This window comes from Oreochromis niloticus, linkage group LG3 (assembly GCF_001858045.2).
Source record: "Oreochromis niloticus isolate F11D_XX linkage group LG3, O_niloticus_UMD_NMBU, whole genome shotgun sequence".
NCBI classification, from domain to species: Eukaryota; Metazoa; Chordata; class Actinopteri; order Cichliformes; family Cichlidae; genus Oreochromis; species Oreochromis niloticus.
This window is the reverse complement of record NC_031967.2, coordinates 69789281-69799837: the sequence shown is the minus strand read 5'-3', so window position 1 is coordinate 69799837 and position 10557 is coordinate 69789281.

Sequence of the window (10557 nt, the reverse complement as noted above, 5' to 3'; positions counted from 1 at the left end):
GGCCCCAGATGTCAGCCTAATGTGTACCTTAATCAAGCTATGTGATAACAACACACTAAACACTAACAGCACTCTAAACTGAGTGCTTCCTATCTATATTCATACACATTCACATTCTTGACATGCAGACTGGAGGAGCCAGGGATCGAACCACTAACCTTCCGATCAGTAAGAGATCTCTACCTCCTGAGCTACTGTCAGGATCTGACGGCGCCCTGACCGGTTGATCTGCCAGTATGTATATTTGTGTGCGTGTGTGTGTGTGTGCCTCTCCTATCGCCCTGTCTTCCCCTCCGGCCCCGCTGTGATGTGTTAGGAGGTAACCTAGCAACAAGCTACCTCCGACCCGGAAGTGCTGTCGCCCGGAGCTGCCGCACCTGCAATCAATCCACCAGCTGCTGCCAATCAACTACCATCTTCAGCAGGGCTACTTAATGGTGTGGCTGAGCGACAGACAGCGCTGGAGTATTGCACTAAGCCTGGTAGTGTTTTTGAGCCGCTAAACGTTATCGAAGTACTGTCTGGTCTACGTCCTCATTTTGCTGTCGTGTGTGTGTTCACCCAGGGATTGACGGAGGAATTACGGACACAAAGGAAGCACTTGGAGGAGAGACGGGCACTCACTACCACGCACGGGCTTACACGGAAGGAGGGACGCACTATCATCATTGTTGCACATTTGAGTTGTTGTCACCTTGCTGCACTGTAAATAAATGCACTGTCCTTATTGCTGAGCTCTGCGCCTGAGTCCACTCTTTAACCACCGTGACAGCTACAGCCATCCAGTGATAAACATGAGTAAACCCTCAGTAGGTTTTGGATAAAGTGTACACTCACAAACCTGTCAAACCTGCATTTGAAATGTTGGCTACCATAGCAGTATAGTATTGCAACATGGCATTTCGGTCTTCTAACTAAAATAGGAAAATAGGAACATAAATAGTGCCATCATTGCCAGACCTGGCCCACATCTGGTTGACATACACCGTGTCATGACACCAGTCAGTCAGAAGTGCCAGCTCAATGCCAGATCTGGGCCAGACCCTATTTTCTATGAGCCTGGGCCACATAAACCAAACGATAATTGGGCCAGATGTGGCATGCCATCACATAAACAGTGCCAACAGGGGTGGCTGTAGCTCAGGTGGCAGAGCACCACTAATCAGAAGGTCGGTGGTTCGATCCCAGGCTGCCTCCTGGCTGCATGCCAAATATCCTTGGGCAAGATACTAACCCCATGTTTGCCTACTGGTGGTGGTCAGAGGGCCCGGTGGCGCCAGTGTCCGGCAGCCTCGCCTCTGTCAGTGCGCCCCAGGGCAGCTGTGGCTACAACGTAGCTTGCCATCACCAGTGTGTGAATGTGTGTATAAATGGGTGAATGACTGAATGTACTGTAAAGTGCTTTGGGGTCCTTAGGGACTAAGTAAAGCGCTAAACAAATGCAGGCCATTTACCATTTTACCATCTACTCCAGGCCTGGCCCATATCTGCATGACAAACCACTTATCATGCCAGAAGTCAGCCAGCAGTGCCGGCTTGACGCTAGAGCTGTCTGCTATGTGGGAAACTTTAACATCATCAGCATATGCTCCCCCCGAGTCCTATCTAAAGTAAAGTCAAGGCAACAATTCCATTCCCCACCCAACACAACACAGTCCCCTTGATCAGCAGCATGTAATTTTCTGGTAATGTTTTAAAGAAAATCTCACGCTCAGACCCTAAGGTTGGTACATAGACATTAACCAAAGTAAAAATAAAACCTTCTATTTCAGCTTTCACCATCTCCATGCTGAAAGTAATATTTGTATTTAGACAAGGGGATAATAAAATATAAACTCCTGTGCTAAAATTTGTCCCATGGCTAAGAAACTGCTGCCCTCCCCACCTTAGACCCCAGTCTATTTAATTAGTACTGTCAGTATTAGTGATGGTAAATTTGATTCTTTTTACTGAATCGAGTTTTAATGAGTCACTCACCAAAGTGAATCGGGTTTTTTGAGTCATTTGAGTCACTGAGTCAGTTGACCATAGAGTGCAAAAAATGTACATTTTCACTCAAACTTAATTTGTTTCTCTTTTAATGTATATCCTACTGCTAAGATGAGTGATTCTTAAAGAAAACAACTTTTTTATATAGCAAAAAAGAGCAAAAGAATTTCTAAAGGGAACATTTCTTTTGTTTATTTTTATTTTATTAGTATTTTCCTTACATGTGTCAAATATATATTTTCTCATCTAAATGTCCACTGAGCTGTGAGCCAGGGGGCGGTAGTGCGCCTTAACATTGGTTGCCAACCAAGAAGAAGAAGAAGTAGCTGCGAGCCAGGAGGGAGGGGGTGAGTGAGTGAGTGATTCGTTCGCTCTATGATTCAGCACAGGAGGGAGGGGGTGAGCGAGTCATGAGTGATTCGCTCGCTCTATGATTCAGCACAGGAGGGAGGGGGTGAGCGAGTCATGAGTGATTCGCTCGCTCTATGATTCAGCACAGGAGGGAGGGGTGAGCGAGTCATGAGTGATTCGCTCGCTCTATGATTCAGCACAGGAGGGAGGGGGTGAGCGAGTCATGAGTGATTCGCTCGCTCTATGATTCAGCACAGGAGGGAGGGGGTTAGTGAGTCATGAGATGATTTGCTTACACTACGATTCAGCACAGGAGGGAGGGGGTTAGTGAGTCATGAGTGATTTGCTTCCCCTACGATTCAGCACAGGAAAGGAGGGGGTGAGTAGCTCAAATGTGCTGTTAGCATGTTAGCAGAGCGATGCTACTGTGAACCGAGGAGCTATTGTCTTGATTTGAGCTTCTACTCAGGGTTTTTTCTTCCAGTTCAGAGCAGAAATGTTTTTGTTAAGATACTGGATGTTGTGTTTTTCTTCACAATTTGAATTATAAGCTAGATATATTTCTACTAATGAAATTAGTTTGCTAACAGCAACAGGGATGAGTCAGTGAGTCAGTTGCGCTTGTGAATCATGATTCACGAGTCAGTAAAGTGATTCTCGAGTATTGAACGATTCGTTCATGATTCGCGCATCACTAGTCAGTATGTGTTTCTTGGAGAAAGACTATATCTAGTCTCTTCTGCTTGATTACTTCTGCTAATAAGGCTCTCTTATTTGCATCCCTGCACCCATTCACATTCAAACAGGCAACCCTTAACCCCTGCACATAAAAGGAAGCCATCATGAAAGCAAACAGAAAAACCCAGCAGAGATGAAACACCCAGTGTTGTATGATCATGATGTCTTATTTTGAAAAGTTACTTTTTTCTATTGATTCAGACGCTTTAATTGTTTCCTCAGACCAGTAACATGTTTCTTCAGGCAATAACGCTTTTTAAGTAAGTCCAGTAAGTCCAACCCCACAACTTTCTGAAGAGTCATAGCTGACTGAATGAATTTCTCCACATCAGGGAAATATTCCCTAACATTCACTTTTTTACCAAAAGTGTCATCCAGAAAAGCAACGATTTCCTCCAAAGAATATAAATCTGCATTTTAAGGCACTGTCTGCTACAGAAAAATTATCATAGTCAGAATCATACTCCATGTCATTCATGTCGTTACCATTACAACCAGCAGGCGTCCTGCTCTGCTGCTCCTCCACCCCTCCTTCCCCTGAGGCAACAACACACTCTACATCCACCTCTGACCTCCTCCTTTCATCCCCATTCTGTGCTGTACTGACTGGAGGTTCAGCCTCCACCCGCTCTTGTGACTTTGTAGTCATACAAGCACTTACCTCACTCCACACCAAACACTGACGTCACCCCGTACGGGAAGCCAGTTTCTTGCTGCTTCTCTTATTCAGGGTCATTTGCAAGGTGGAGCTTATCCCAGCTGTAAAGGTGAGAGGTGGGATACACCCTTCTATAGATCACTAGTTTATGACAAATCTATGGCCAAATCTTGCAACAAAGTCACTGAGTAAGCAACAATTAACTGAACAAAAAGCAAATATTTAACTTTTAAAATGCAATTTAATGCAGTTTAGTTTATGAGAGAATTGTTTCACTTCTATGGATTTCACGTTGAAGTTTCTTTTTAAATTTGAATATGCAATTAAAGTGTGACCAGTATGGAAGCTCTAATTTGTATCTGAGCTGGTTCCCAGTACAGTCTAAACTGGGAATGCGTGTGATGCAGAGAGGTGGAGACTGAAGGTCTTGATTGAACTACAAAGCTTGTAATCATGTTTCCTGTTGTTTGAACTGTGTGTGTTTGTGTTCAGACTTTAAACCAGAGCCAGACGTCATCTACTCTTCACTGAAGTAGTCCACCAGTCCAACCACTGACGTCCAGCTGCTGGTCTCTAACTGGTCCCCCCAGCACCTCAGATCAGAGGACATTCACATGTTAACAAAAGCTCCTTTTCCATTAGTACCTAGTCGGATCGATGCAGCATGTTTTGTCAACATTTTCAAGGTTTTCCATTACATCATGGCAACAGGTACTTGTTAATACCTGCTCTGCCTGGGTTCCAAGAGAGCCGAGCAGGTAATAAAATATGACATTGTCAGACTACTTCCCACTGATTGTCTGGTCAGTAGCATCACTCAATGTGTCACAATTGCGTCTGGTTCACAAAAATTAGGATTTGGAATTTTTTTTTACCTAGCAACAAGAGAAATGGCTACAAAAAACAATGCAGTGTCTCCCTAAGCTGATTAAAAGCCTCAGATGAAGCAGAAGTTATATTTTTGCCTCAATGTTCACCTTTTGTGTAGCGCTCGCCTCGTATAGGTAGAGGGATGCTTGGATGCGTATGACAACAACCATGCACATTAGATACTACCGGACTGTAATGAAAAACCAGTCGGTTTTTGGTGAGTCTATCTGTGTAGGTGCTGTTGGAAAAGGGATAAATATTTTTTTTTAAATGTTCAAAGTAGATTTTCGCTCTTTTGGACTCTTCTGTTTGTTGTTTTTTTTCATATATCATATTTAACTGACTCGAAAATCAGCAGGGTTAACAGAAATATGTGAATGTGTTTCATAGATATTTGTAATAAAAATATGAAACAAATACCTTGCTCTTGTTCCCACAGCAAACATGTGTTTCTCTGCTGGATTAAAAACCTTTTGTTCTCTTTCGTTTCTCATGTGGTTCTGTGGGTTTCACCAAGATATAAGATGGAAAATTTGACTTGTTCCGGTTTGGTTGTGGCTAACCGACGCAGACATCTTTTAACTGCAGATAAAAAGAAGAAGAGGGGGGAAAACAAACATAAACATTAAACCACAGCAACAGAAGAGCTACAGCATGGAAATAGTTGTTACATTGATGTTCTAATTCACACTGACACCAGCCAGCAGCAGCTGATTAAAGAAATCAGAATCAGAATACTTTATTAATTAAGTTATGGGTTACAGCAGGCAGCGCACTACGGTGCATGCACACTAACAAAGGAACCTTCTGACCAAACTTTACACAAACATCACATTGGGAAGACATGTCAGAGAGGTAGGCTGATAGGAAAAACAACGAAAATACACAACATGAGGTGAGAGGAGGAGAAAAAAACTCCACTCAGACTGAGCTCCTAAAGGGAGAACAGTTTGAGAACAGAAAAAACACCCCAGCACAAAAAGCACATGACTGTCAATACACCATAGAAACACAAGACAACCAACAGGGGTGGGTAAGGGTAAGAGAGAGCCGGTGTAGACAGCGCATCCAGTCCTGCAGCATGTCTGCGCTGGTCCAGTCGACCCGCCATCTGCACTGGGAGGGAACAAGCATCGAAGGCATTTGGAAAGGGAGCGCTCAATGAGCTCATTTTGAGAACCCACGACTCGTCCCATCATTTCAATCACAGCAGGCAGCCTTGTGGGGTTTTGAACAGCTGATTCCGCTTTCTTTAATCTTCGATAAGCCAGTTCCAATCAGCAAGAACCCTGTTACATGGTTCTGAACAGGTAGATATCCTCAATGTCCTCGATCGACAGTCCAGCCAGGCACATGACCCTCCAGTTATGCCACCCATCCATTGTACTCACAGCTGATAAGTGTAGAGGACAAGAAAGTTGATCTAAGAGTTGTCTGTATATACATGTTTCTATAGATAGGCAGGCAGGCAGGCAGGTAGACAAAGAGATAGATAGATAGATAGATAGATAGATAGATAGATAGATAGATAGATAGATAGTTCTTTATATTTTTTTTTTACTTCTTGAAAAATGTACGTGTTTTGTTTTTGTGTCCATCTAGATGATCAGAAAAGTCTTTGATGTTTTTTGATCATTTTAGACAAAGTACAACATAAAATTTTATACATTGGCATCACTGACTGTCATTATTGACCTCAAATTGATTTTGGTAAATGGTAAATGGCCTGTATTTGTATAGCGCTTTACTAGTCCCTAAGGACCCCAAAGCGTTTTACACAACCAGTCATCCACCCATTCACACACTGGTGATGGCAAGCTACATTGTAGCCACAGCCACCCTGGGGCGCACTGACAGAGGGGAGGCAATTTTGAGGTTAGCACGGTTGCCTCACAGCAAGAAGGTTGTGAATTTGATTCCTCCGCCTCTCTCTCTGAGGGGGACGTCCACTACATCAATGGTAAGTGATGGATAGCTAACTATCTAAGCAAAAAGAAACAGTTAGCTACCCACCTCTGTGTTTGAACCAATAGAAAAGCTGGTGCTCAGAGGAAGAGGGCGGGCTTTACTTGGTGTCAGTGACAGAAATGAAAAAAAGCTCAAATGAGTGAGAAGGACGATGAAGGAAACATCTGTGCTGTGTCTGCTCTGTAAGTAGAATCTCTGTGTTTGTTTGAATTCTTGTACTTTGACTGTCTGCTCTCCTGATAACTGATGATGGAGGAGAAGACATGAAAAACAAATCAGGCTGAATTCAAGTTCAAAACACCACGAGGACCAACTGCAGGTCTGAACTGACTCTTTATCTTTGCTCAGGAGTCGAGGAAACACAGCAGGCAGTGAAAAGATCAAATCATTCACTCAGTATATCAACACAGCTGAACAAATGAATTTACTCTGGTATTTAAATGCAGTGGATATTTTGTGTATTCTCACAGTGTGGTCAGTAAACTGTAACACTATTATTATTTTAATAAATTAAAGATGATCACAACAAGAGCTGCTTTTTACATAAGAACTGGGGAAGAGAAGCGTGAGGAGTCCACACTATTTTTACGTCAGTAGTTTGGATGTAGTGAGAATTGGTAATGAAAACAATATAAAACGTTTTTTTAAATTGCACGTCACAGCTCAGGAAACACACAGATGGAGTTCTTAGTGTCTGTGTGTTGCAGACAGAGAGCGAGCCAAATGTGGAATTTGGCAGAAAGACCTGAAGGCTGAAGGCTTAAATATACAGATGAGAAAATTAGAACACGAGGGCACAACTGGTCTAAATGAGTTACACATGAACAGAAGTGAACTAACTAGACACGCGGAAGCAAAACTGAACACAAAGAGAGATAAGTGACAAATACAGGGGCAACCTAAGAAGTAAGAGAACACAGGAACAGAAATGGCACAAAGAAATGAACTAACACAAGAGACAAGACTGACTTTATACAGGAGATGCACAGAGACAAACTCGGACTAACATCAACAAACAAGGAACCAAGAACTGCAAACATATAAAACAAATAAGAACTACTCAGACTCAAAAATCTAAATAATATAACACTAAAATATGAACTACTTCATAAATCCTCAAAACACTGTGACAACGGCCCAGGAACCATGATACTGTGTAAGTTTCCTCCACAGTCCGAAGACAGGTTTGGTTAACTGATGATTCTAAACTGGCTGTAGATCTGAATATGAAGTAAATGTTTGCAAAAGATGAATGCAAATTTGGAGACAAGATGGGCAGACATGTTGGGGTATATGTGTTAGTTGCGCTGATTCCAGTAGATATGATGCTGTTTGAATGAGTTGACCTATGTTTAGGAGATGATCTGATCTACGTTTGGGAGAATGTCATTTCAGGGTTTATCAGCTGTTTGTGTGGAGTTGTTCTTTATGTTCACCTCAAATCAACCTGAGTGTCATTTCTCTTTAGTTCTGATCTCACTGCTGAGCTGCACAACAAACCAAGGTCAGTAACCTTCTTCTGTCACTGTTTAAACCTGAGAAATGCTCACTGATATGACCTGATTGGGTTCATGTTTCACAATGGAGCTCACATATAAAACTCATTGAATGAAGGATTAAGAAAAGCACACAAAAGAAATCGTCACTTTTTTCATTTTAACCCTCACAGCTCGTCTGACTGTGAGTCCCAGCAGCTCTCAGTTATTCAAAGGAGATTTTGTGTCTCTGAGCTGTGAGGAGGACGACAGCTCTGCTGGATGGACTCTGAGGAGAAACACAAGCAAACAACAGAGGACTCAGTGTGGAAGTACATGGGGAAAACCAGCTGGTTCTTCCTGTAACATAACTATGATGCTTCATGACAGTGGAGTTTACTGGTGTGAGTCCAGAGAGGGTCCCATCAGTAACATGGTTAACCTGACAGTCACTGGTAAGCTGAGTGTGTGGAGTTAGTGTTGATGAAGCTGTGTGTAAATGGATGAAATGCTGTAGTTTGTCTCTGTGTTGAGGTGGATCAGTGATCCTGCAGAGTCCTGTCCTCCCTGTGATGGAGGGAGATGACGTCACTCTGCTCTGTAAAACAAAGACCACTCCCTCCAACCTCCCAGCTGCTTTCTATAAAGATGGCTCCCTCATCAGGAAGCAGCCTACAGGTCACATGACCATCCAGCATGTTTCCAGGTCTGATGAAGGCCTCTACAAGTGTGACATCAGCGGTCATGGAGAGTCTCCATCCAGCTGGATCACTGTCACAGGTGACACACTCACCTGTCTGTGTTTCTGCAGCTTTCAACATTCACAATGTGACGACAACTTAATGACTGTGTTTGCTTTATTTTAGACAAACACACCACCACACCTCCACCTACATCCTCCTCTCCTCCTGTTCTCTCTGTGTTGTCATGTGTTGGATCAGTCTGTTTTGTGGTTCTACTGGTGTTACTGGTTCTGCTGGGGAGACGATGTGTTCACAGGAAACCTGAAGGTGAGACTCAGACTTACTGATCTTTCATGTCTGAGTTTTTTTTAATTTAATAAAGTTCACATTCATTTCGATCACAGTAACGAGCAAGTGCTTTGGTGAGGAGTAAACCTCCCTTTTAACCAAAAGAAGCCATAGACAGAGCCAGGCTCAGGGATCGGTTGGCGTGAGGGCATGAAGACAGGACAAAGACATGCTGTGGAAGAGAGTCAGAGATTAATAGTGAATAATAATTAATAATATTTAAATGCAGAGAGGTGTAAAAAACACATAGTGAGTGAAAAAGACACAGAAACATGTAGTTCATGATGGGAATTTAGGTTTTCAACATTACTTTGAGACCGACATGGAAAACGGCAGTGTTACATGTTTTGTTTAATATGCACACTGAAGGACATAATCTGGTCAAAAATAACTACAAGGTTTCTAACAGGCCAAGCCAATGGCACCAAGACTACACACCTGGTTAGATACCAAATTTTCAGATATGTAATCCTTATTATTATGATCAGTTTGGATCACTTCAGGAGATCAAGAAGAAAGTGAAGAAGACAATCTCATCACTCATGTCATCATCAAGATTTCAGCTCATCAAGAACAATCTGACAAAGAAAGACAAGGTAATATTATTAATTTTTTCTTTATGGTGGGCTGTGGGTCATTGCCCATGTGAGGTCAAAGCTCTGTGTTCAATATTCTTATTAAGTATATAAATAATTATGTAAGGACTTTTACAAAAGAACTATTGAAAACCAATAACAATGATTAAAAAAAAACATTACAGAGATATTACAAGGAGAATTTCATTTGAAATCTGCAACAAACATAGTTGCCCCACCTCAACAAGAGCCAATCAGCAGGTGAAACATTTTTAATAGAGATGTGTGAAATATATTGCATTTATTTATTGTGTCAAATATGGACTCCCTAGTCTTGATAGCTAGGGATCCGTTCACCAGGGTCTCTGGGAAGCCAGATCCGGCTCTCCTCTCTGCTCTCTCCTATCTTGTCCCTTTTGTCTTACTTCTCTCTATCACCTTTTCTATCCCTTTGAAGAAATGAGGCTCCATAAATGTTAAAGAGGTAAGTATTTCTCAGTTGCAGTGAATAAAGAGAATAAAGTGTAGAAAACTAAACAGCAGAAGGAATAAGAGAAATAACAATTTAACATAAACCAGTGACACACACTCCAGGGCCTGAACAACACATGGAGGGCCTACTTGGATGAGGGTGTCTAGTGATAATGGCCCAAACACCCGATGAATCCAAGGTCCACTACTGACGATGTGTCCCAAATCTTAATATGACAATCTGTTGAGGCACACAACAATGTGTGCCGCTGGTAAAGTTTCTGGGCTGCCTTTCCTCATAACAGCCATCCCCCGGCGGTACATGTAACAGAGTACATGTACCACCATTACGTACTGAAAATACAGAATATGAGTAACTGTATTCCGTAACAGTTACCCTTTAAAAGGGTGGTATTCAGAATACTTTGTTG